The following is a 25,660-nucleotide window of genomic DNA, read 5'->3' as shown; positions in this document are numbered from 1 at the left end:
CTAAAAGCTAGAAGGCCTGGAACTACATTTTTCAAGCTCTGAAAGAAAATGGATGCCAACCAAGAATCTTATACCCAGCAAAATTTACCTTCAAATTTGACGATGAAATAAAATCCTTCCATGATAAACAAAAGATAAAAGAATGTACATAAAGAAAGCCAGCATTACAGAACATTCTCAGCAAAATATTCCATGAGGAAGAGATGAAAAACAAAGAAGCAAATCAGCAAAGGGAGGAATTATCCTAAATGAATTGTCAAATAAAGGAGGAATCAAGTCGTGTCAAATAAATAAATAAATAAATAAATAAATAAATAAATAAAATTTTAAAAATGAACCAAATGACCGGGAAACCAAATCATATCTCAATAATAACCCTGAATGTTAGTGGCCTGAATTCATCAATCAAAAGACATAGACTGGCAGATTGGATTAAAAAGAAAGATCCAACAATATGTTGCCTGCAAGAGACTCACCTCGTAGAAAGAGATATACATAGACTAAAGGTGAAAGGATGGGGGAAAACATATCATGCACATGGACTCAGCAAAAAAGCTGGGGTATCCATCCTCATTTCAGATAAGGTGGACTTCAAGTCAAAACTAGTCAAAAGGGATGAAGAAGGACATTACATACTGCTTAAGGGAACCATAAATCAGCAAGACATAACAATCATAAACATCTATGCCCCAAACAGTGGCTCATCCATGTATGTCAAACAAATCCTTCTCAATTTCAGAAACCAAATAGACCATAACACAATAATACTAGGTGATTTTAACACACCTCTCTCACCACTGGACAGATCTTCCAAACAAAAATTGAACAAAGAAACCATAGATCTCAATAACACAATCAATAATTTAGACTTAACGGACATTTATAGAATATACCATCCAACCAAGAGCAAATACACTTTCTTCTCAGCAGCACATGGATCCTTCTCTAAAATAGACCATATATTATGCCACAAAGGTGATGTAAGCAAATACAAGAAGATAGAGACACTACCTTGTATTCTATCAGATCATAATGTATTGAAGTTAGAAATAAATGAAAGAGTAAAAAACAGAAACTATTCCAACACCTGGAGATTAAACAATATGCTATTATATGATGAATGGATAACAGAAGATATTAGGAAGGAATTTAAAAATTCTTAGAGGTAAATGAGAACAAAGAAATATCATATCAAAACCTCCAGGACACTATGAAAGCAGTACTTAGAGGGAAATTTATTTCATGGAGCACATTTAATAAAAGAAGTAAAACTCAACAAATAAACGACCTAACACTACAGCTCAAAGCCCTGGAAAAAGAAGAACAGACCAGCACCAAAAGTAGTAGAAGACAGGAAATACTTAAACTCAGAGCTGAAATCAACGAAATTGAAACAAAAGAAACAATACAAAAAATTGACAAATAAATACTTGGTTCTTTGAAAAAATAAACAAAATTGATAAACCTTTAGCCACACTAACAAAGCGAAGACGAAAGAAAACCCAAATCACTAAAATTTGGAATGAACAAGGAAATATCACAACAGACATGAGTGAAATACAAAACATAATTAGAAGCTATTTTGAAAATCTATACTCCAACAAAATAGAAAATTTTGAAGACATCAACAGGTTTCTAGAGACATATGAATTGCCTAAACTGAATGAGGAGGACATACACAATTTAAATAGACCAATTTCAAGTAATGAAATAGAAGAGTTCATCAAAAGCCTACCAACAAAGAAAAGTCTGGGACCAGATGGGTTCTCAGCCGAGTTCTACAAAACCTTTAAAGAAGAGCTCATTCCGATACTTCTCAAAGTATTCCATAAATTAGAAGAGGAGGGAACCCTCCTAAACTCATTCTATGAAGCCAAAATCACACTGATACCTAAACCAGACAGAGACACAACGAGGAAAGAAAATTTCAGACCAATATCCTTAATGAACATCGATGCAAAAATTCTCAACAAAATTTTAGCAAATCACATACAAAAACATATTAAAAACATAATGCACCATGATCAAGTGGGTTTCATCCCAGGGATGCAAGATTGGTTCAACATCAGGAAATCAATAAATGTAATTCACCATGTCAGTAGACTTAAAGTCAAGAATCACATGATTATTTCAGTAGATGCAGAAAAGGCATTTGATAAAATACAGCACCCCTTCATGCTCAAAACACTAGAAAAAATAGGGATAGCGGGAACATTCCTTAACATTGTAAAGGCCATTTATGCTAAGCCCATGGCTAATATCATTCTAAATGGTGAAAAACTGAAAGCATTCCCCCTAAAATCTGGAACAAGGCAGGGATGCCCTCTTTCACCACTTCTATTCAATATCATCCTTGAAACTCTAGCCAGAGCAATTAGGCAGACCAAAGAAAATAAAGGGATACGAATAGGAAAAGAAGAACTCAAACTATCCCTATTTACTGATGATATGATTATATACTTAGAGGAACCAGGAAATTCCACTAGAAAACTTTTAGAACTCATAAGTGAATTCAGTAAAGTAGTGGGATATAAGATCAATGCACATAAATGTAATGCATTTTTATACATAAGTGATGCATCTTTGGAAAGAATAATCAGGAAAACTACCCCATTCACAATAGCCTCGAAAAAAATCAATCTCACAAAAGAGGTGAAAGACCTCTACAATGAGAACTACAGTACACTAAAGAAAGAAATTAAAGAAAACCTTAGAAGATGGAAAGATCTTCCATGTTCTTGGATAGGAAGAATTAATATTGTCAAAATGGCCATACTACATAAAGTGCTATACAGATTCAATGCAATTCCAATTAAAATCCCAATGACATACCTTACAGAAATAGAGCAAGGAATTATGAAATTCATCTGGAAGAATAAGAAACCCAGAATAGCTAAAGCAATCCTTAGCAGGAAGAGTGAAACAGGGGGTATCGCAATACCAGATTTTCAACTCTATTACAAAGCAATAGTAACAAAAACGGCATGGTATTGGTACCAAAATAGACAGGTAGATCAATGGTACAGAATAGAGGACACGGACACAAACCCAAATAAATACAATTTTCTTATACTAGACAAAGGGGCCAAAAATATGCAATGGAGAAAAGATAGCCTCTTCAACAAATGGTGCTCGGAGAATTGGAAATCCATATGCAACAGAATGAAACTAAACCCATATCTCTCACCATGCATGAAACTAAACTCAAAATGGATTAAGGACCTCGGAATCAGACCAGAGACCCTGCAAATTATAGTAGAAAAAGTAGGTCCAGATCTTCAACATGTTGGGTTAGGACCAGACTTCCTCAACAGGACTCCCATAGCACAAGAAATAAAAGCAAGAATCAATAACTGGGATAGATTCAAACTAAAAAGCTTTCTCTCAGCAAAGGAAACTATCAGCAATCCGAAGAAAGAGCCTACAGAGTGGGAGAAAATCTTTGCCAATCGTACTTCAGATAGAGCACTAATCTCTAGAATCTATAAAGAACTCAAAAAACTCTACACCAAGAATGCAAATAATCCAATCGACAAATGGGCTAAGGAAATGAATAGACACTTCACAGAAGAAGATCTACAAGCAATCAACAAACATATGGAAAAATGTTCAACATCTCTAGTAATAAGAGAAATGCAAATCAAAACCACCCTAAGATTCTATCTCACCCTAATTAGAACGGTGATTATCAAGAATACAAGCAACAACAGGTGTTGGTGAGGATGTGGGGAGAAAGGTACACTCATACACTGCTGATGGGGTTGCAAATTAGTGCAGCCAATCTGGAAGCAGTGTGGAGATTCCTTAGAAAACTTGGAATGGAACCACCATTTGACCCAGCAATCCCACTCCTTGGCCTATACCCAAAGGACTTAAAATCAGCATACTACAGAGATACAGCCACATCAATGTTCATAGCTGCTCAATTCACTATAGCCAGATTGTGGAACCAACCTAGATGCCCTTCAATTGATGAATGGATAAAGAAACTGTGGTATATATATACAATGGAATATTACTCAGCCATCAAGAATGATAAAATTATGGCATTTGCAGGCAAATGGATGAAATTGGAGAATATCATGCTAAGTGAGATAAGCCAATCTTAAAAAACCAAAGATCGAATGATATCGCTAATAAGTGGATGAGGACACATAATGGGGGGAGGGAGGGGTTAGTGTTAGGGTTAGAGTTAGGGTTAGGGAGGGGGGCAAGAATGGAGGAAGGAAGGACTGTATAGAGGGAAAAGAGGGGTGGAAGGGGTGGGGGGAAGGGAAAAACTAGCAATGAATCAAACAACATTACTGTATGTGGATTTATGATTACACAAATGGTATGCCTTTACGCCATGTACAAACAGAGAAACAACATATATCCCATTTGTTTACTATTAAAGAAAAAAGGAGAGAAATGCAAATCAAAACTACGCTACGATTCCATCTCACCCCAATTAGAATGACGATTATCAAGAATACAAGCAACAATAGGTGTTGGAGAGGATTTGGGGAAAAAGGTACACTCATATGTTGCTCGTGGGGCTGCAAATTATTGCAGCCACTCTGGAAAGCAGTGTGGAGATTCCTTAGAAAACTTGGAATGGACCCTCCATTTGACCCAGCTATCCCACTCCTTGGTCCAACCCCAAAGGACTTAAGATCAGCATACTACAGAGATACAGCCACATCAATGTTCACAGCTGCTCAATTCACAATAGCCAGACTGTGGAACCAACCTAGATGCCCTTCAATTGATGAATGGATAAAGAAACTATGGTATATATGTATATATGTATATATATATGTATATATATATATATAATGGAATATTTATGAAGAATAATAAAATTATGGCATTTGCAGGCAAATGGATGAAATTGGAGAATATCATGCTAAGTGAGATAAGCCAATCTCAAAAATCCAAAAGATGAATGATCTCACTTCTCACTGATAAGCGGATGATGACACATAATGGGGGGTGGGAGGGGGGCAAGAATGGAGGAGGGAGGGACTGTATAGAGGGAAAAGAGGGGTGGGAGGCGTGGGGGAAGGAAAAAATAACAGAATGTATCAAACCTCATTACCCTAGGTGAATACATGATTACCCAAATGGTGTGCTGTTACTCCGTGGACAAACTGAAACAACATGTATCCCGTTTCTTTAGAATAAAAATTTTAAAAATAATTATAAAATAAAATTTAAAAAAGAAAAGTCTTTTCTGAGGAATTGATATTTAAGTTCTTACTTTAAAAGGGAGAGTTGACCACATGAGGGAATGATTAGTGAAGTTTCTAGGATCTGAGAAAAAGGGTAACTCATACCTTCAAGGAGTGTAGCTAAGGAACTGTGCATAGAAGAGAGGGGTATGAGGGATGAGACAGGCTTTGATGGGCATCAGGATATGCTTCACCAAAATATGGGAGCTTGGCATATTGATTACATGAGCTGAAGAGTTTCAGAAACAGTATGTGACCTTTGCCTTCAGGTACCACTGAAGGCATCCCATCACAGGACTAATTCACTGATTGAGTTAAGACTCTCATAACCCAATCATTTCTCCTCCAAACCTTCTTACATTGTCTCATACATGAGCTTTTGGGGGGACACCTCACATTCAAACTGTAACAGTCTGTTTTTGTTATAAGTGAACCTGCCAAGAACTCAGAAAGCTTAAAGGAAAACTTACTTTTCTTTTCCCTGCAACTCACAGACTATTATAAAAATATTGGATTTTATTGTAACTACCAAGGGAAACCACTGAATTCTCTTAAATAACAGGGTGCAATATTTGTATTTTAAGATAAGTGCTCTGAGGAGGATGATTTAGGGAGGAGTCAGACTAGAAGTGGGAACAACTTTGTGAGGAGGCAGATGAACACTTTCAAAAAAGAGGTATGTTATCCTGGTACAGAATGCAGTTACTGAGATGGATTTTCTGTCTCTCTTAGAAGCAGAAACCAAATGAATGGATAATTGATTACATATAGACGGTGAGAGAAAAGGACAACAGGCATGACTTCTAGGCTTGAACATGTCATTGCAGAAAAAGTCACTGAAAACTGCATTGGGCAAGAAGGGATTGGAAGGCAGGCTATAGTCAGAGAATAATTCCATTTGGAATTTAAAACAAGAACAAAAATAAACTGATTTGCTTCTTTCTAGTCGAGGTGTGATATGCAGTTCTTCTGATGCATACCATAATAGGATTTAGAAGAAAGAATTCATCCTTGCACCAAATTACCTGGCAAAGTGCTGTGCTAGAAATAATGTTCCTGGTCTGATATTTGTAGAAATATAGATGAACTGAAATCACAAATATGAGTGGTATCTAGTGGGACCTCACCATGCTGTGGAAAGGCTGGTATTAAGTACATGTTTAAATCAACAGATTTCAGCATTCTGGGGTTTTTGGAATGAATCTATAAGGATTTGGGGGCAGTCTTTGAAAGGAAAGAGGTAACAAAAGCTGTGGAGTACATTAGACATTTTAATAAGTGAGTAAGTTGGAAAAAATTATTCAATGCGTAAATAATTCCAAACTCAAAGTGACCTCCTCCTTACCAAATATAAGCAAAAGACGAAACAGGGAATAAGAATTCACTGCATTAAGTGGAAATTAGAACTCCCTAAAGACTGTCATTGCAATTATTTCCTCAAGAAAGCAGCACCTCTCAACTTGAGGAAATCTCATAGAGGAGAAATGAAAATAGAATTTTCCTCCTTTTCATCAACTTTCCAAGAGTTTTCAGTAATGTAAAGTCCTCCTTCTTTGACAAAATCAAAGGTGTTATTGCTCATACCTGATTGTCTATGGTGGGACAACTGATTGCCACAAAGTTCTGTTTGCAATGAGCATTTCTTGCTGTATTTTTAAAACTTATTTAATAGCATAAATATGTTATTCTTCACGTTCATTTACAGTATCATATTCTGATCATTTTTCAACACTATTCACATGAAAAATGACCTTAGAAACTTTTCCTATGCTATTCAATATGAAATTATTTTAAAAATGCAAGTATATTATCTTTAAAATACTCCAGAATATGTATTTATTTCAGTTGTTGCCTTTTTTCCAATATGGTCAATTACAAGGAGAGATGTGGTCATTATGAACCCCTCTTCATCTTGAACTAAATTTGAGAAAATCTTTTCATTTATTTTGCTATTCAAAGAGGTAATGCATATTTTCTATTCAAAAGGGTGAATATATTTTTATTGAAAGAAAGAAATATATTTTAGAGTTGAATTTAGGAGTCTCCTATAAGCTTAGTGTAAGATCCTGCATATATTAACCCATTGTAAATTATTTTAACCCATTGTAAATTATTTTAAGACAGTATAATGGCATCAATAAGAACTTGGCATAGAAATTCTGCTGGATTACTAGTACTGTTGCTGGGTGTGCAGGACACCACTTTAAAAAGAACTGGAACAATATGGTAAGGCAAAGGTTAAGGAAGTGGAAAAGAGTTGGTTATTATTCCCAAATAAATGGCAATTTTGAATAAATTCAATAAGTATTGAATTTTGATTTCTATTTTGAATATTTATATGGAGTAAGAAAATAGGGAGTATGTGTTATTTTATGAAATAGAGTGAATGACAGAAATTACAGATGCTCTAAATTTGAAAGAGCATATTTAGGATCCATCTTCCGACCTATTGGCCTCTACTTTAAAAACACCAGGTAACAGTATTTGTGAAACACTGGAAAATTGTAAGCTCTCTGAACATCTCTCATTTGGGGACAGTTTTCTTTTTTAAGTGTAGATTTTTTTAAATGAGCTTTTTTGTCTTCACTATAAAAATCTATGAAATGAACTGAACGAAGGTAGACCCAATCCCTGAAAATATTATATGAAAATCAGTAGTAATAAAGAGTAGTCACTTATTTTAATGTCTGTGAAACAAAGTGTTAAGACCTAAAGTATACTTATCTCTTATTATAAGTGATCATATTTATAATCAACAGATACCTACATTCAAACAGACATATCTTGGGTTTTGTTTGAGTTACATATATGTAAAAGATTTTAATATGCCCCTTATTAATAAAGTTAGTTTTCTGTGTTTACGGAATATGTGTATGTCTAACAGAATATAAACGTTTTATCAGAGATAACATTAGGGTGAATCAGTTTATAGTGAGTCTGCTTAAAATAGCACAATAATATGTTTATCACTATGAACAGTGATTTTTAAAAATTTCACAAATGTATTTCCCCAGAAAAAAATACATTTACTCATATATTTAAACACGTTTTTTAATTTAATCATTGAAGTAAGAGTCTTCAAAGTATTCATGAATTTTAATTTTATTTATGAATTTTCAAAGTTCCTAGAAGCATAATTAAGAAGTCAGTTGTTCTCTAATGTAAATTTCAAGTGTGATGAGTAATACGTTATATCAAAGGCTTATCAAGCAAAACTGTCTTGCATACTATTGCTAGAGCATTTGACCATGCATGAAATAAAGATATGACTGCAAATTTTTAAGGTCAAACCATTGCATCAGGAAAAGGTTGAATAGAAAATAAAGGATAAAATTCCACATATTTGACAGGGACTTTATTGTCTTCTTGAGAAATCAAAGAAGGATGTATTTCTTAAAGTTGGTATCAAATTTCTAAAGTAAAGTAAAAATAACTTTGCTAAGGTCACATAACCAAAGCACTGACTGTTCAATATTTTAAACTTTCGGAAATAATTTTGGTTGATACTGGACACATAAGGAATTCAAAGATATTGTACCTATTCTAAAGGACCCACAGAGAAAGGATTTCAACAGGAACCACTCAGGTGAGAATATTAATTCCCTAAAGTCTTCATTCAATAGAGACTCATTGGAAGTGAACTGTGCCTCTCGCACAGTGCAGGCACTTGGCTATAGGTTGAGTAATAGCTCACACTGGAAAACTCTGGGTAGGAAAGGCAAAGACTCAGGATCACAAAAACTGTGAGACAACCTTACCATGATTCTCTCTCTTAATCCTCACAGTGCCTTGTGAGGGAGGGACTGTTTCTCCCCATAAAACCAAAACTTAGATAAGAAATTTGCTCATTCCCTAGTCGTAGTGTAGCAGAGGACAGACCCCATGAAATGGGCATGGAACAGGTGTTATGGGAGAGACTAATGAGAAATGCCTATGGCATAGGTGTGACATTTGAGCTGAGTCTTATAGATAGATATGAAGTTTGCTAGGTGGCAAAGAAAATACCTGGGAGTAAACCTCTCGAGCCTCAGTTTTGCTACACACACACACACACACACACACACACACACACACACACACACATGATAGTGGACCAATTGCCAAGACCTTTCTTTAGTTCTAGAATTTTACGATGATTTATCTATTAAAAACAAAAGAAGAGCCTTTTGACTGAATGCTGAACTGTCTGAAACTCCTAATAGTATACCACTTATACCACCAAAGGAAAAACAAAAGTTTCTTTTATCCTGTGAATGGACAAAATTTACATCTGTTTTTTCCCAAAGAGAGTTAGCCTTGTATAATTCATGGATGTATAATTCATTTTTCTTTAAAAGATAGTGGGAGAGTTGGGCACAGTGGTGCACACCTGCAATTCCAGCAGCTCTGGAGGCTGAGGCAGGAGGATTCCAAGTTCAAAGCCAGCATCAGCAATTAGGGAAGCTCTAAGTAACTGTTTCAAAATAAAATAAATTAAAAGTTCTGGGGATATGACCCAGCATTCAATCAAAAGTCTCAGTGGTTGTACTTAGATTCAACCCCTGATACAAAAAAAGAAAAAAGATTGTAGGATAAAACTTTGATAATTGTTACAAAAGAGCAAAAGTAAGGAATTGACCAAAACAATATCTATTATATTTTTAATCTTCTTGCAAAAGAAGATAGCCTAGCCAATCTATGATGGATGATGACTGCTCAAGATTCTATAGTCCCAAGTACTGTTATAAGTTTGGGGTTCTTTCTTTTTTCACTTTTTTAAAGATATGTTTCCAGTTGGGTAATATTCAGGTTTTAGGGGGATTTCCATAATCAAGAAGAGCCTGTATATTTCTAGTTCTTGAGAGCTGTTTGCACAGTGCTGGTGGTTGATAATTACTTGGGTTCCCAGAGAAAGCCAATGGAACTCAGAAGGCAGTAAAGGAATCATACAGGAATATTGCTATCATTGTGCATTCCCAGAGAATGGGGTATTCTTACAGGATGCCGAGTGACCAGAAAGTATTAATTTGTATGGAAGCCTTCCTAAAAGTTGATAATATAACCTATATTTATAAGATATCAGCAACATTTATCAGCCAAGGAAAACCTATGTTCTCATTTAAGGCATTGTTTTGAGAGAATGGAACAAATGAAAAAGCATGGCGAATCAGAGTTCTCAGACCCAGGATACTGGAATGGACCAATACATACTTGATGATCTGATTTATGTAAATATGTATGCTTACATATATATGTAAAGTATCAAAATAATCTGAATCACATCAAGGCAATTTAAAACTGTGTATAAGTAAGAATATCTCTGTTGAGGAGTACTGCTGTAATCAAAGGAACATGTGAAAGCAACACCCTAGTATATGCAAGTGATGCTGGGTGTTTGGAATGCATGGCTTTGAGTGAGGAATCTGAAACCAACAACTCCCAGGATAAAAAGAAGAGCCACAAAATTTAGAAACTGGAGAAGAAATAAAGAAGCACAAATTCAGAAAAGCATAGGGCAAAGAAGATTTCTCAGGCCTTGAGTGCTTATATTTGAATCCCTATTCAGCTGTTTTCTCCTGGGGGAGCTTGACTGAGGCAGTCCTACTCTTTGCTTTGTTAATCATTTCTCAGTGGTAGGTAAGACTGCAGTGGGTCCTAAATGGATTATTCAGGTTTTAATATGTGAAGGCACTTATTTAATACAATGCCTGACACAAAGCAAAGACTACATATAGTAAGCAACAGCACTAATAGTCATGTTAATAAGTAAAATAGTAATAGCAACTAGTGCCTCAAACATAATAATGGAATAATAATGGAAAAGACAAGTGGATTCAACCAGAAGAAAGTCATTGAAATCTTAGCAATTTAGGCATATTAGGTTTGTTGTTTGTTTGTTTTTGTTTTGTTTTGTATTTGGTACTGGGGATTGAACCCAAGGGTGCTTAAGTACTTTACCACATTGCTGGCTGTTTTTATATTTTATTTAGAGACAATGTCTCCCTGAGTTGCTTAGGATCTCACTAAGTTGCAGAGGCTGGCTTTGAACTGGAAATCCTCCTGCCTCAGCCTCCCAAGTTGCCAGGATTGCCAGAGTGTGCCACCATGCTGAATGAGGTTTATTTTTAAATGAGCATTTTTTTTTTTTTTTTTTTTTTTTGAGTGCTGGGGATCGAACCCAGGGCCTTGTGCTTACAAGGTAAGCACTCTACCGACTGAGCTTCTCCCCAGCCCTAAATGAGCATTTTGATAAACTTATATATTGACTATATGAGTATGTGTGACTCTGTGTTTACCTTTGTAACTATGTTATAAAGATTATCTACAATGGTTTTCTACTCAGGTAATAATAATGAATATAATCCATTGAATGCTACTTATGAAGTCAAAGAATTCGTAAAGAAAATATTGTCTACATGTTTCTATATAAAATGGAGGAAATAATTAAAACAAGGCAAAGCACACTTGAATTCATTTCAAGACCCTTGGATGTTCTTTTTTTTTTAAATATTTACTGATAGACAAGTCTTCTGATTTGTACTTAAAACAGTACAGCTAGATCAGAAAAGAAGCATGAAGACACTGTGTTAGCTGCCTACAATATTCCATATTTTAAAAAAAACTTGATTATAAAATGTTCAGTGGAGAAATTGCTTATGGAACAAAATCATCTGATAATACAGCAGGGATATAGTATGAAAGAAAGATAGGAAGTGATTGCCTGCCTGGTTTCAGAAGGATGCAGGTTTAGCCATTTGCACCTGATGGACAGCATTTCCAAGAAAAAGTCACATCATTAACATTGACCAGTGCATTTTGGCAGACGCAACACCGAATAATAAGAGCGTGAAGTCTCCTTTTATGGCCTGCTTCTGACCTTCCTCTTTAATTTAGGAATGATCTATTTAATAATCGTTACTGGCTAAAACTACATTGGAAAGAAAAATATAATTGTTCAATTCTTAAGGACTGTTTTTAATCTACTTATCAAAATCAAAATCAAAATTAACCTGTTTTCTGAGAATGGGAAACTGGGAAATTAAAGGCAATAACATTTTATCCATTTGGCCTCAGTGAATATATCTGAAACAAAAGTGATTTTACAAACCTGCTCAGCAAAGTGTTTTTTCCCCTCATTCATCCAAATTCTGTGTACTTCCTTGAGAGAATAATTATAGAACTGAAAAGCCAGTCAATATTTTAGTATAATAGTATTAAAAAGTTATCTTTATACAACTAGACAAAATATTATATATGTGATTTCATTCCCTTTATTTGAACTGCTTGACATGAGTCAGTTTTGTATTAAATATGTGCCATAGTAATTCTGTATAGTTTTATTTTTTTTATTTATAAAAGCATAAATAAGGAGAATATTTAGGCAGCTCTTTTACAAATTAAAAAATACATAAAAATTATTTCATCATATTGTTGCCTTGTCATTTAGAATGTTCTCCCTTTAAAAAAGAGATAACAAATTTGTTGTCTTAACCACAGACTTCTTTCTTTTTATAATTTTGGTAGTATATAACAATACTTTTTACTCCTAAAGTTAGGATTTAAAATAAAAAGCTGAAAAATCAAGGAATTTCTTAGCACTAGCAACAAGGAATACAAAAATATTCAAAATATGGGTCAAAAATCAGTTAACCATAGACTCCTAGCGTGATATATTGTGAAATGCATTCCTGCCTCATCCCAACCCAGGCCGAGTTGCTAAGTGAAATTAATTCCATTTCCCACTTGGAGCCTTCCTCTGGTCTAATTTAGAAGGCAGCCTGCAGTTATGATTAAGATTTTCTTGGAGAAGAGACACTAAAACACAGAATGCAGGACTGTTAAAAACATTGCGTAAGCATGATGGTTCAGAGAAGTGGTCTGCAAATGTGTGCACGATGCCTCCCCAACAGGAGGCTGGATAGAACAGATCTTGAACTACTGCCATCCAAGGTGCCTAGTTCCCCAGATCTAGTGTGAGGCACAGGAACTAACATTTTCATCCAGGATTCCAAGGTGATTCTGTGTACATTGTTATGATGCCTGGAGGAGCATTATTTTTGAAAGGAATGAAGAACAGAGCATATTTTTATATAAAAAGAAAAGTGTCTGGTAGAAAATGAGAAAATGTGATATGGAAAAGGGGCAAAAATAAGAGATGCTATGTCAGCATCAAGAGCATATCGAACTGTGTGCTGTCAGGGAAAAGAGGAAAGTCAAAATTCCAGGTCTTATTTGTGCTGACTGTGCATCACTTTTGCATTATCGTGAAGTCAGAACATCATATGTCACACCATTGCAAGTTGGGAACAATCCATATAGCGAAGTCACTCTTATTTTGGCTAAACTTTCCCTGGTGAGTAAAGTTTAACCATTTAGCCAGTTACCACAAGTCAAATTTGGTATAATGAAATTCACTTTAAATGATCCATCCTTGAACTATGAAAGTTGAGAAATTTTCATTCCTAATATCTGAATTGAGAAGTGGGGAAACAGGTTTACAGTGACTAAGTTTCTTTTGATCTTCTGAATTTTTAAAAATCCTCTTGGAAAGATACTGAATTCCTAAGCATTTTTTAATATAATGCTTTTCTAGAGAATAAGCAAAAAATACACACACACACACACACACACACACACACACACACGTCCATCTCTAGTTATCATAGCTTTTTTTTTTTTTTTTTTTATCTCGGATAACATGCTTACCTCCTGGATTTCATTTTCTTCCCTCCCTCTTCTCGTGTGCTCTTGTTTAGTAGGTATTAAAATTTTGCTACCTGGTGAATGTCATTTTAAAGGCAAAGGAGTCTAATGTGATATTTTTCAAGATATTTTTCAATTTTTTAGATATTGACTATGATTTTTTTTAAATAAACTTATGTGTCTCATTTAAGACATTACTCATAGAATAAGGGAAAATGAATCTGATATTATGGTCTGGGATTAAGTAATCTGTATACTTTTAATTATTCAATGAGTGAAAACTAGCACTCTAACCAAACACATTCATAGCATATTGTGTTACACATTTTACTAATTACCATGGAAGTCATAAATCAAAATCCCTGGACTTACTTCTACAGTCAACTCTGAAAATCTTTCTGCCAGCTCTTGAATAAACCTTTTATCTTATATAACCCTACTCTCAGGGGTCAGCGTGCTTTTAGAAGTCTGAGGTTAGCACAGGTCTGTATATGTTAACTGATTGAGGGTGACATAGTACAAGTTTCCCAACATATAGAGAAGAGGAAATTCTACTTCTTTCTTACTCTTTCTTTGTGTTAAATTTTTAACAGTACTAGGGATTCAACCCAGGGCCTCATGCATTCTAGGTAAGCACTATACCACTGAGCTACATCCCCAGCCCAAATTCTACTTGTGATGGTCACTTTTAACCGGTATTTCAGGAATACTGGTTCAGTGATGTTTACTTGCTATAAAATTCCTCACCTAAATCCTTTGCTCTGAATACATATGGATTATCAGCTCTTCACACCTTTGGATAGATTGTCCCTATCTGTCTAGCTCACACAAAATTCTGGTTAAATAAATTATCCACCTGTGAATCCCCTAGGCTTAACTTTTTAATACTTACTCTATATTATTTCCACACTATATCTAGCTTTGCCTCTGCTCCTAACATGTCAGAAACAAGTAATTTAGTTGCTAAGGCTTTTCCATTTGTCTAAAGGTAAACTTATCAACTTGTATAAGAATACATATGTTATCTTGCTACCTGTTTGATATACCATGGATATCTGGAAGAATCAAGATTAGACTTTTGTTGATTTGGCTTGTTGATAGTTAGGAGTTAGAAAAGCAGTAAATGTATTTCTAAAAGAGTTTTTAGTTCATATTTAAGCTTACTAAAGCCTTTCAACAGAATATATTTAATTCTGCTAGCAATGAAATAGATGGGATTTCATTGTAAAGCTGAACAGAATTTGGCTTCTAATATGTCAGCTTTACATGACAGATTATTAATAAACTGCCACTGTTATCACTTGATACCAATCTTTGGTGAATGCCTTTTTTTGGAATTTGAAACTCCAATGTATTTTTTAAAGTAATCTTTACTTTGTAAACCAAAGTTTCTTCTTCAACTATCTATTTCTCCCTCTGCCTTGTAGAAATTGTCCCATTTAATTAATGATTTAATTTCATTATGCTAATATATTTCAAACATCACTAGGGCATTAACTCTTATCACTAGAGTTCAGATAGGTGTAGATGGTTTAGTAGTATTATTACTATTGTTTTTATTTTATGAAGATGAATACAGAGAGTAAATATTAAGGAAAAAGATTTACTTCAAACTTGGCATCATGTCCATTATCTGACAAAATTAGAAAATTGGTATTTTTCTTAATAACTTTATCTAATGTCTTTGTCTTTTCCTAGTTTTTATTTTTTTATTTTTTGACTGTTCTCTGTCATAGATATTTATTTTCTATTGCCCTTCTGTTCTTCAATTCGGAAAAATGCACTGGACATCCGTATGCTGTAGGCACTGAGCTAGTGTTGGGAACAGTTATTTTACCAGTCCTTAAGGGAATTTACAGTTTTGGAAAGCTTGCAAGAACTAATTCATCCTCTAGTTCCTAAAACATCATCACCAAGGAGGTTCTTTATGAGATGTATACCATGTCTCATATAGCTACCCATATGGGTAAAGGAGAAGTAAATAGCCATTTTACATGAAATCGTAGTTAAAGGACATGGCTTCTGAGAATGGTAAAGAACATATGCATGCATCATGGAGCAAAGCATGTAGTTAAAGTTATACATCCACAGAGGGCTACCTCACTGGGTTTTAAGTTACATGTATTTCTTCTTTGTCATGGTTGGATATTTAATGTCAAAACTCCCTACTAGTTGGGTAAAACTGGAATAGGATACATATTCTTTGTCAGAAAATTATGTTTACTGAACATTTATTTATCACATGCCACAAACTCTGGAGGATGGTTTTATTCAAAAAAGATAAGGCTAAAATTTATTAAAGATGGGCAGACAGAATATTTGTGGATCTTAGGAACACCAATTCGGCTTGCACTTAATTGTGTGCCCTCACAGTCATTTATTTTTTCAGGTTCTCCATTTGTTCAAACAGGTAAAAAGAAGGATGTGCACTTGAATTTTGAAAATTTTCAAGCTTTAAGTTTATTCTAATTGTATTACTGAGTGTACTTTGATCATAAGGAACAGGAAAATAACTTGCTTAGACTCTAAGAAAAGTTTATTAACATACAAACAGAATTTCCTGGATGACTCACTGATGCCGCAGAGGACCTGTCTCCTGACATAGGTTTGTCCTTGGCAACCTCTTCTTGGTGTTGAGAGATGTCTGCCATGGTTTCAGGTTTTATATTCAGATACCACTTCCTCAGTAGATAGAAAAGAGACTTTGTTTTCTTTGTTTGCCTTTTAAAATTAAGATGGCTTTTTATAAGAATAATACCCAACTACCTACTATCAGCAACTATCCATCCCTTCACATCTCTTTGACTAAATGTATCATATACTCCAGCCTAAAAGGACCAATTTCCAGTGGCTTAAACCAATCATGCTTATCCTCTACATCTGAAAAACATGCTCTGAGGCAATGGATGCTCAAGGCTGCACAGAGAAGGATGGAGAGCTTAAATAAACCAAAGTTGCCTTAAGAAGCCAAATAGTAGAAATGGCTCTAGGCCAGGCAATCAGGGGTTTTTGTTATTATACTTCCTTGGTGTACTACATTCTTCCTGAATGAATATTTTCATTTTCCCCAAGGATATGATGAAAAAAAAAAAAAAAAAAACAGTGGGTCTACTTTGAAATGAAAAGTCTACAGGAATATCAAATTCAAATTAAATAGGTGATTGCCTACTAAGTAGGCAATTCCTGTTGTTTACATTCATATTTCCTCTCAAAATTCTTTAGCAACTCTTCATTTACAAGAGACTGATTTTAAAATGTACAAAATAAAAATCTGTTCTCTCCCTCAATGATGCTGCTTTTCCCATCCACAACCACCTGTAAAGATGCAATTTGTTCTCAGTCCCCTGCCTTCTCCCACGTAACACAACAGTCACCCTCTTCCTCCAGTTCATCTTCCCTGTAACTCTCCCCTGAACATGACTTACTCTCTCACATCTGACTGACATAAAGAGAACTACTTTTTCTTCCATTCCTTCAAGTTTCCGTTGAAATACCACTTCCTCTGTGGAATATTTCATGAATCCTCAGGTCACCTATGTGCTCTAATTATTTTCCCATTGGGCTACTACTATATTCCCCTTGGATAGATTTTTTTTTAAACTTTTGATGAACCCTCTCTGCACTGACTTTCCACTTTTCGTCAGTGAAGATGCTGTTCTTGCAGACTTTGTCCTTCACTCTGAAACAAGACGAGGTTCATCATATGTTTTCTAAAGCATGCCTGGATAACAGAATGGTGTTAGGGTCAGTATACATAAACCAAACAAACACTTGGAGCTTTTTTTTTTCTTTTTCCATAATAAGAACATAAGAGAGAATAGAGAAGTGCTTCTCAAAACTTTCCATAAATTCCCAAATGTTTCTCTAACCAAGAACTCAATATACAAGGAATGATCTATGGACGATAAGCAGTAATGGCCCCACTGCAAATGTAAATGTTTTTCAAATTTCTAGTGTTTAAATCTTTCAAAGTCATGCCACTTTTATATTTCATAATATTTAATCATTAAAACTATAGTAAAGATATACTCTGTCATAAAATACACAGGTTTAGCTTAGTATAAAATAATGTATCATCATGTAAAACTGATTATACAGGAAGAATCACCTTGTTTGTTCTGATACTCTAGGAAACATACTATAATCTCTTTAATGGGTTCAATTCTCTAATTAAAAAGTATGGATGTTGAGAGTAGAAAATAATCTGTGAGATGTAAAGCTTTGTCCACAACATCATTGCTAATTGCTGTGCTCTTGAGTAATTAATTTAACTTTATTGTGCATTAAACAAAAATAAAATCCTTATGGTTGTTATTTAACTTATTTTCATATAAATATTGCTATTTTTGAAAGATAAACCTGTACAAATTATTTTCCTCTCCTGAACTAAAAAATACATATAAATTAACAATAACAGCCTTTAAAATAAAACAATAATTTGATTTCAGTGGCCTATTTATAAATGTAATTAGTAGAGTATGAGGATTCTAGATAAGTACTGGAAACCAAGAAAAAAAAAAAGATTAAAATGACGTCATTGGAGAATAAAAAGTCTGGGGGAAGGGGTCCTAACAATATAGCATTTCAGCTTTCACAAATGAGAAGGCTACCAATAAATGATTCATCCTGTGTCCATCATAGCATATTTATAAATCTACCTGACATCCAGCCTATCAGAGAACAGAAAAATGAAATTATGGATTCCCTACTATAGATGACATCAAGTAAGAGGTTTAGGGAGAGTTATTTGATCTTTTTCATTTATCTTATTTAACTTTGTTCCATCCTTGACAGCTCCAATATATAAGGTCTTCCAAATTCCAGGGAGCAGGGCCAAAGTTTAATGTTCTGTTTCCTTTTCATCAAGGACATTTAGTTGTTTCCATAATTGCATGAGTAATAATGCACACAATTTTTTCTGGGAATATGCTATGAAAAATGTAAAAAGGGATTATAAAAATATACTTAATATACTTAAAAATATACTTTTTAATATTTGTAGCTATTGAAGCATTTTTTTACTTTTTATATCTTAAAATGTCAAATATTTTTCATATGCCAATAAAAAGCTTGGTATCATTAAGAATGAAAAGAAACAAAAATGAAAATAGAGGAAAGAGGACACCTCCATAAATGTATCATCACCCCTGTGTGCAGACTCTGCAGAATTCAATTGAACAATATTTCCATGCTTCTCTTCCAGTCCTTGTGCAGACTCTCATGCTGATCACTTAATCCACAGCACTTGAATCTTTCCATTTTAAACATTTTCACTCTGGACTATCTCTGTTTCTGCATCATCTTCATAATTGTTAATTTAAGAATCTGTTTATTTTTTCAGTTCAGAAAGATTTCTAATCAAACAGATGAAGGAAGAGTTTGGTGAGATTAAAATTGTTTACTGGGAGTGACAAAATTAGATAGAAATAAATACATTTATATTTATCAATTTAGATAATTTTTCCGCTTTATGAAACTATTTACTACTATCAAGTTTTAATAAAATATTTATTAACTGTGTTTATTAGACTGGGACTACATATGATTAACATAGTTAATAGAAAACAGAAGACCTTCAGGTGCATGCAATTCAAAAAGTACATATCATTCATCTAAAATTTTTTAAGAAAATTTTACATGTCCAATCATAGTTTAACCTTATCTGCATCACAGAAGTTGAAGATATTAATCTCTATTTTGCTTAGCATGAATTTCTAGAGGAAGAAGAGAAAGGTTGAAAATTAAAATGTAACTGTCAAACTGCATAATTTGTTTTAAAAGTGCTAATAAATCCAAACAGAGCCATTGTTCTGTTGTTCTGTGGACAAGAGTTAGTCAAAAAATGAAACAAAACAAAACAAAAAAACTCATGGAGATGAGAAATCATGAATTGCATATTTGCATATTAAAGCATGGGCTCATAAATATGATTCCTTTTAAAAATGTACTCAGAAAGATTTTAAGAAAGAAATACAAACTCCTGTATCCTATTGCAGAGATTCTGCTCAATGAGTTCAAAAAAATTTTAAAGGAAAATCAAACTCTGAATTAGAGGATCTCAAAATTTGGGGTGCAGGAGAACCATTCAGCAAAGCTGATTGAAAAGGTAGATTATTAGATCTCATTCTTAGAGATTCTAATTTATTTGTTCTATGGTAGAGTCATAAATTCTGAATTTTTGACTAGAGCTCTCCTAATCTCTAGCCCTCATCCTCCACAACAGGGAGATTATGACCCATATTGTTCATAAATTATTCTAGTAGAAATGTTCTTCCAGCCTAATGAAAATTTGAAGGAAGTGTACTCCAAGAATTTGGGCACTGTTTCTTCATTGGAAAATCTGATCAGAATCACTCAGGGAGCTTTTCTGTTTGGAGATTTCCATCCTCTACCTCATTGTTGATGAATAAGAATCTCCAAAGTTAGGTACAGGTACCCAAGGTTTGAAAAGTTCAATAGGTGATTCTAGTAACTTCTGTGGCTAAGATTTACTCAATTTATTGCTTCTTAGGAGACAAGCTCCAGGTGAATATATTATGGCCCACAAACATTCATGGAATTAAAATCTCCTGGAGTACATGGTAAACACAAAACAAACCAACTCCTCACCTACTTAATGGAGCCTGAACTTCTATGTCCTTTATTACTTCTTGAAGTGACTTAGACCAACTCAGTTTGAGAACCATTGGACTAAATTATGTGGAGGAAAAAGCAAAAATATTGTACAAGATTAAATAGAGTCAAGGTTTAAATGCTCAGGTAAAGTGTTGTTTGTCAGGATGAGTCAATCCTAGTTCTTTATAATGAGAAAGACAAGGGGAAAATATTACTTGAGCACATTAATATATCAGTGATTCCTTTCATAGATTATGATTGGATGCATAGAATATTACTTAATGCAAAATTTATGGTTTTGTTTACGTGGTTGTGGAATGATTTTAGTGTAATATAATGTTTTGTCCTTGGCATAAGAGCCTAGCATCAACAACTAGCCTGACCCACTGAATCTGGGCTGCTCAATTTTTTTGTACTATGCTTTAGCTGTATAGGCTCTTACTGTATTCTGGAACTGGTGGATTTTTCATTACTTCCAATAGTCCCAGAGCCTACCAACATTATAGTTTTCTTGTGCATGCAGAATGAAATGGGAGGCAGGGAGACAGAGGGATCCATATTTGGCATATGCATCAAAGAAAACCTTTTAAAAAATTATTAAAAATTATGCTGATGACATCAAAATATAGTTTATGATACTTAGCTTCTTAAAATTTATCCATAAATTCCAAAATGAAGTAACCCAGCAAATTTGCATAGCACACCAAGCCATATTTCCTCTCACATTTGAAATCTACTGGACAAACTTGCTCCTTGCAACCTTCTTTAATGTATCTTGAGCCATATTCCTTCCCTTTATTTCCTTTCTGAGCATTTCATTGTCTCACCAAAGAGAAGTGGCCAGTTGAAACACTGGTTCTGTATTTCTCATAACACAGGACAGAAGCCATGTAATTAATTAAAATTTTATACACACTTGAAAAAAAATGTTGTTTTCTTGATAACTACAAATTATTCATTCAATAATAAATATTTAGTGAGTAGCTACTGCATTCCAGGTCATCATCTTTCTGCTTGAGACACATTATAAACAAGAGAGGTAATGATCTTTGCCCAATTGAAGCTGAGATTTTAGTGTGGAAAGAGATGATAACAGAATTAGTGGATGACTGAGCATGTTTGAAGATTATGTATTTTTTATAAAAAATGACAAAAGTAGAACAGGTTAAGGGGAGTCAGGAGATTTGCATGTAGGGGAATATGGAGTGAGAGGTCACAATTTTAAATATAGTCCTTAGATTTGACTTTACTGGAAGAAGAGATTTGGGCAAATTTTTGCAGGAGATGAAAGTCTTAACCATAGAGATATCATAGAGAAGAGGGAACTAATCTTAAGAGAAATAACTCAAAGGACTTTGAGGGTTAGCAAAGAGGTCAGTATGTTGGAATCAAGGAGGCAAGAGGAAGACTGCCAGTGGGCAGGAAGTTGTGCATGTCAGGGGAGAATTTGACTTTTAACTCTGAGCATTGGTAAGTTAGTGCAGTGTTTAAGCAATGTTTTAAAGGCAAGATCCTCTGTGCTGAACACAGCAAATAAGGGGCAAGACTTGAGGCAGGATAAACTTTTAAAGGGTACTAGAGTAATCCAGGTAGGAGGTGATGCCAACTTGGACCAGATGGTAGCAGAGAGGCATGCAGAAATATTTGGATTGTAGGTAAATTTTGAAAGTTTAGCCAATATATTTCTAACAAATCGGATGGAGATATGAGAAAAAGAGAAAATAAAAATGACTTACATTGGAATCTAAGCAACTTGAGGATGGAGGGATCTTTTATGAAAACAAAGAAGGAAGATTGTGACTGAAGCAAAACTCGGGAACAGAAGAGATCAGGAGATCAGTATGGATACTTTGAATTTAAGATGTCTTTTAGTCCCAAGTGAGGTATCATATAGGCATTTTGATCTATAAAATTCAAGTTTGAAAGATGTCATTGCAGAAGATAAAGAGGCAGATGCTGATTAGCATAGGGATGGTATTTAAAGTCCAAGGATAAAAGAAAATTCTTTAAGTTGACAGACATGGAGAAAGAATGTCTAAGAGAGTCCTGAGGCACTCCAGCATTTGAGAAGAAGTCCCGGATTTTGGGGAGAACATAAGGAACCAACAGATAAAGTAAGAAAACAAAAACTAGGGTAGGAGGAGAACAAAAAATCTTTGGGGTCCTTGAAGCCAAGAGAAAAGGATACTATCACTTGGGAAAGGAAAGAGGTCTCGCCAGTACAGGCATTCTGTAAATAAGTAGCCTCTTTCTTTCAAAATTAGTAGAATATTCTATTTCAGTTAAGACTTGAATTAATGTGCCTTTCCCTGTATACATTTCATATCATAGTTCTAAAAAATAGATGAGTATTCTTTTTTAAAAATTTTAACTAGAATACAATCTCATTTGCTTGTTCATTATCAACTTATCACTTCTCCCCAAATAGTATGATGAAAAATGTAGTGGCCATTTAATGAATGGCAATGAGTGTCAGATTATGTGCTGGGAGTCTACTTTTTCCTTCATTTATGCACATTGCCTTTTATGCTCACAATAATCATTCAATCAACATTTTGTGGATCAAGCACTAAGGCCTGGAGAATCTAGGTCAATTACCTATGGTGACAGAGCAGTTAACAAATTGAACCACTGGATCCATCTCAGATCAAGTCAGATCAAGTCATGCCATTTCAGTAGAAGTGAAGATATTGTCTGAGGTTACATTACAGAGTTCTGGTCCTTTATCCTTTTCTGAAAAATAAGGATCCTTGCAACAAACTGAGAATCTCTGAGACCTTACTTTCTCATTAACAGGATGAATTGGAGAACTCATAATTTCTTGCCAGGAATAGATTATGAGACTTGGATTTAATTTAGTAGTATGATCACCTAAATAATGAGAGTTTTGGATTGTGTCAACTCTTAAAGAAATAAAGGCTATGTGTCTTAAGCCACCCATTATCTAACAGGTGACCCTGCAACAGTAACACATTAAAATTATTGATTATCTATAATGTAGCAAGGCACTGGTCAAGAATTAGATTAAATTCAAAGTGTGAAATGTAAACCGAAACCCTTCAAGAGTTTACAATCTACATATAGTCACTATAGACAATGAAAAGTACAATAAAAGGCTATACATGAGAATAGTTTAGAAAACAAACAATAAATTTTAAAAAAGACATTCTATTTGTATATTTTTCTGTGATAGGTATATTCTTTTCTGAATATTTGCATTATCTATTGTAAGGAATTTGATTCAAATAAATTCTTTTCACATGTTATATAGTAGGAAATATTACTTCATGACTAATATTGTCTCTACTCTTACATGCATTTATACTTGGGAAAATAGATTTGGGATACATTCTATCACCTAATGCCAAATATAGTTCTTTGTATAGACTAGATCCACAAGTATTGATCTTACCTTGTTTCTAAAACAGAAAACAACCAGGGAAGAAGGCAATTAGGGAAAATGATACTGAGGTAGGGTTGTAGATATTACATGAGATATTGTATAATTGTGTGTGTATGTGAGTGTGTGTGTGTGTGTGTGTGTGTGTGTGTGTGTGTGTTTATGAACAGGTTTGTAGAGTTAACGGAATGATAATACAATGAAGCCAAATTCAAGAAATCACTCTAAAGTGTTATTTAGTGTATCAGTCTATTTTCTGTTGCTATATAAAACGCCCAACCCTGGTGTTTTGTAAAGAAATGCATATTTGGTTCATATTATTTGAGTTTGAAAGTCCAAGTTTTTATGACCTCATTGATGCAGCCTCTGGTGTGGGGCTCATGGCAGGTGGCATCCTGGTGGGAGCACATGCAGAAGGGATCACATGGCAAGACAAGAAGCCAGTGAGAAGGGAAGGGACCACCTACTTTCACAATATGCACAAGAACTACCTTAAACTTTCCTGAAGGCAATGCCTTCAGTAACTTAACCTGACACCTAACCCACCTAAAATATTTCGCTACCTCCCAACTTCAATACACTGAGATCTTCTTTCTAATACATGAAATCTGGCAGAATGGGAGATACATTCAAACCATGTCCAATCCATAATAGTTAGAGTTGTCCAATATATAACCAATAATTCAGTCCCTCACTATAGTTAACTTAGTAATGTATAACACTGCTTTAAAGGTAACTAGTTTCCTGAGTATGGAGAACATGCAGGTGCACACAGGAAAAAAAGACAAGAATGCAGCCATGTATCTTCCCTAAGAAAATAGGATATAAGACATTCTTCTAGAAGCATAAGAAATCAGTAATACCAGATAAGAAATATTCTCCAGACAGTGAACACAACATATTTATGAGACATGCATTCCGGCAGTCATAATACCTTCAAACCTAACATAAGAAGCATTATGTCCTTGTGTCTTCTAACCAAACCTAATTTTAGATTCAAGTCTAAATTTTCTATTTGGAGTATTTATGCTCTTTTCAGGATAAAATTCCAGTCCTAGTTTGACTAAATTATAGATATCAAACAAAGTTTGTGTTGTACAGAATACATAGAACTATAAGCAAGCAGATTACATTAAAATCCATATTTTCCTGATAGAATTCATTTCATTGAGTAATTAAATACTTCAGTTTCCCTGGTTTGGAATTTATGACTATTTTGACCTATGATCATTCCTAGATGTTGTTTGTTATGGAACAGATTCCATTAAATCCACGTTTCCTGCATGCTTAAGAATTGTTGTCATTTTATCTGCAATTCTTTTTATCTCTCCTTCTCAGTATCTATGTAGAGATTCTTATGCATTTGAAGACACTAAACCTGAATTATAATGAGTCAGACCCCAAGTGTTCATTTCATGGGTAATTTCTCAGGTACCAAACACCAAACAGTGTTTTCAGGTCCCAGGGTGGGTACGATTGTTCTTTTATTCTTGGGTGGTGCCAGAATGCAATGCTTTCAAGATATTCACCTCTGTACTATTTGACATGCCACCCTCACAAAATCATGTCAAAAAACCTTTTATTCAAATGGCTAACAGTGTAATCTAAAAAATGAGTGAGGATCAAAGGAAAAAATTAAAATAGAACCATTTGTCACAGTGTACACTAATAAATACTCTGGTCTCAAAAATGTGGGGGCCAGAGAATATATTAGTCTCCATCCATTAGCCACACATTCATCCATAAAATG

At 34.4% G+C, this 25,660-nt stretch overlaps 1 long non-coding RNA gene across 1 annotated transcript in view; it reads left to right on the top strand.

Moving 5' to 3' along the window:
• The window catches only part of LOC306645379, a 1,014,773-nt gene extending 997,881 nt beyond the window's left edge, over positions 1-16,892 (top strand). The window contains exon 8 of the long non-coding RNA XR_013759627.1: positions 16,285-16,892. This is a non-coding gene — a long non-coding RNA (uncharacterized lncRNA). The remainder of the gene's footprint in view (positions 1-16,284) is intronic.
• The last annotated feature ends 8,768 nt before the right edge of the window (positions 16,893-25,660 follow it).

The sequence above is a fragment of the Sciurus vulgaris genome (genome assembly GCF_902686455.1).
Source record: "Sciurus vulgaris genome assembly, chromosome: 15".
NCBI classification, from domain to species: Eukaryota; Metazoa; Chordata; class Mammalia; order Rodentia; family Sciuridae; genus Sciurus; species Sciurus vulgaris.
This window is presented reverse-complemented; position numbering and strand designations above follow the sequence as displayed.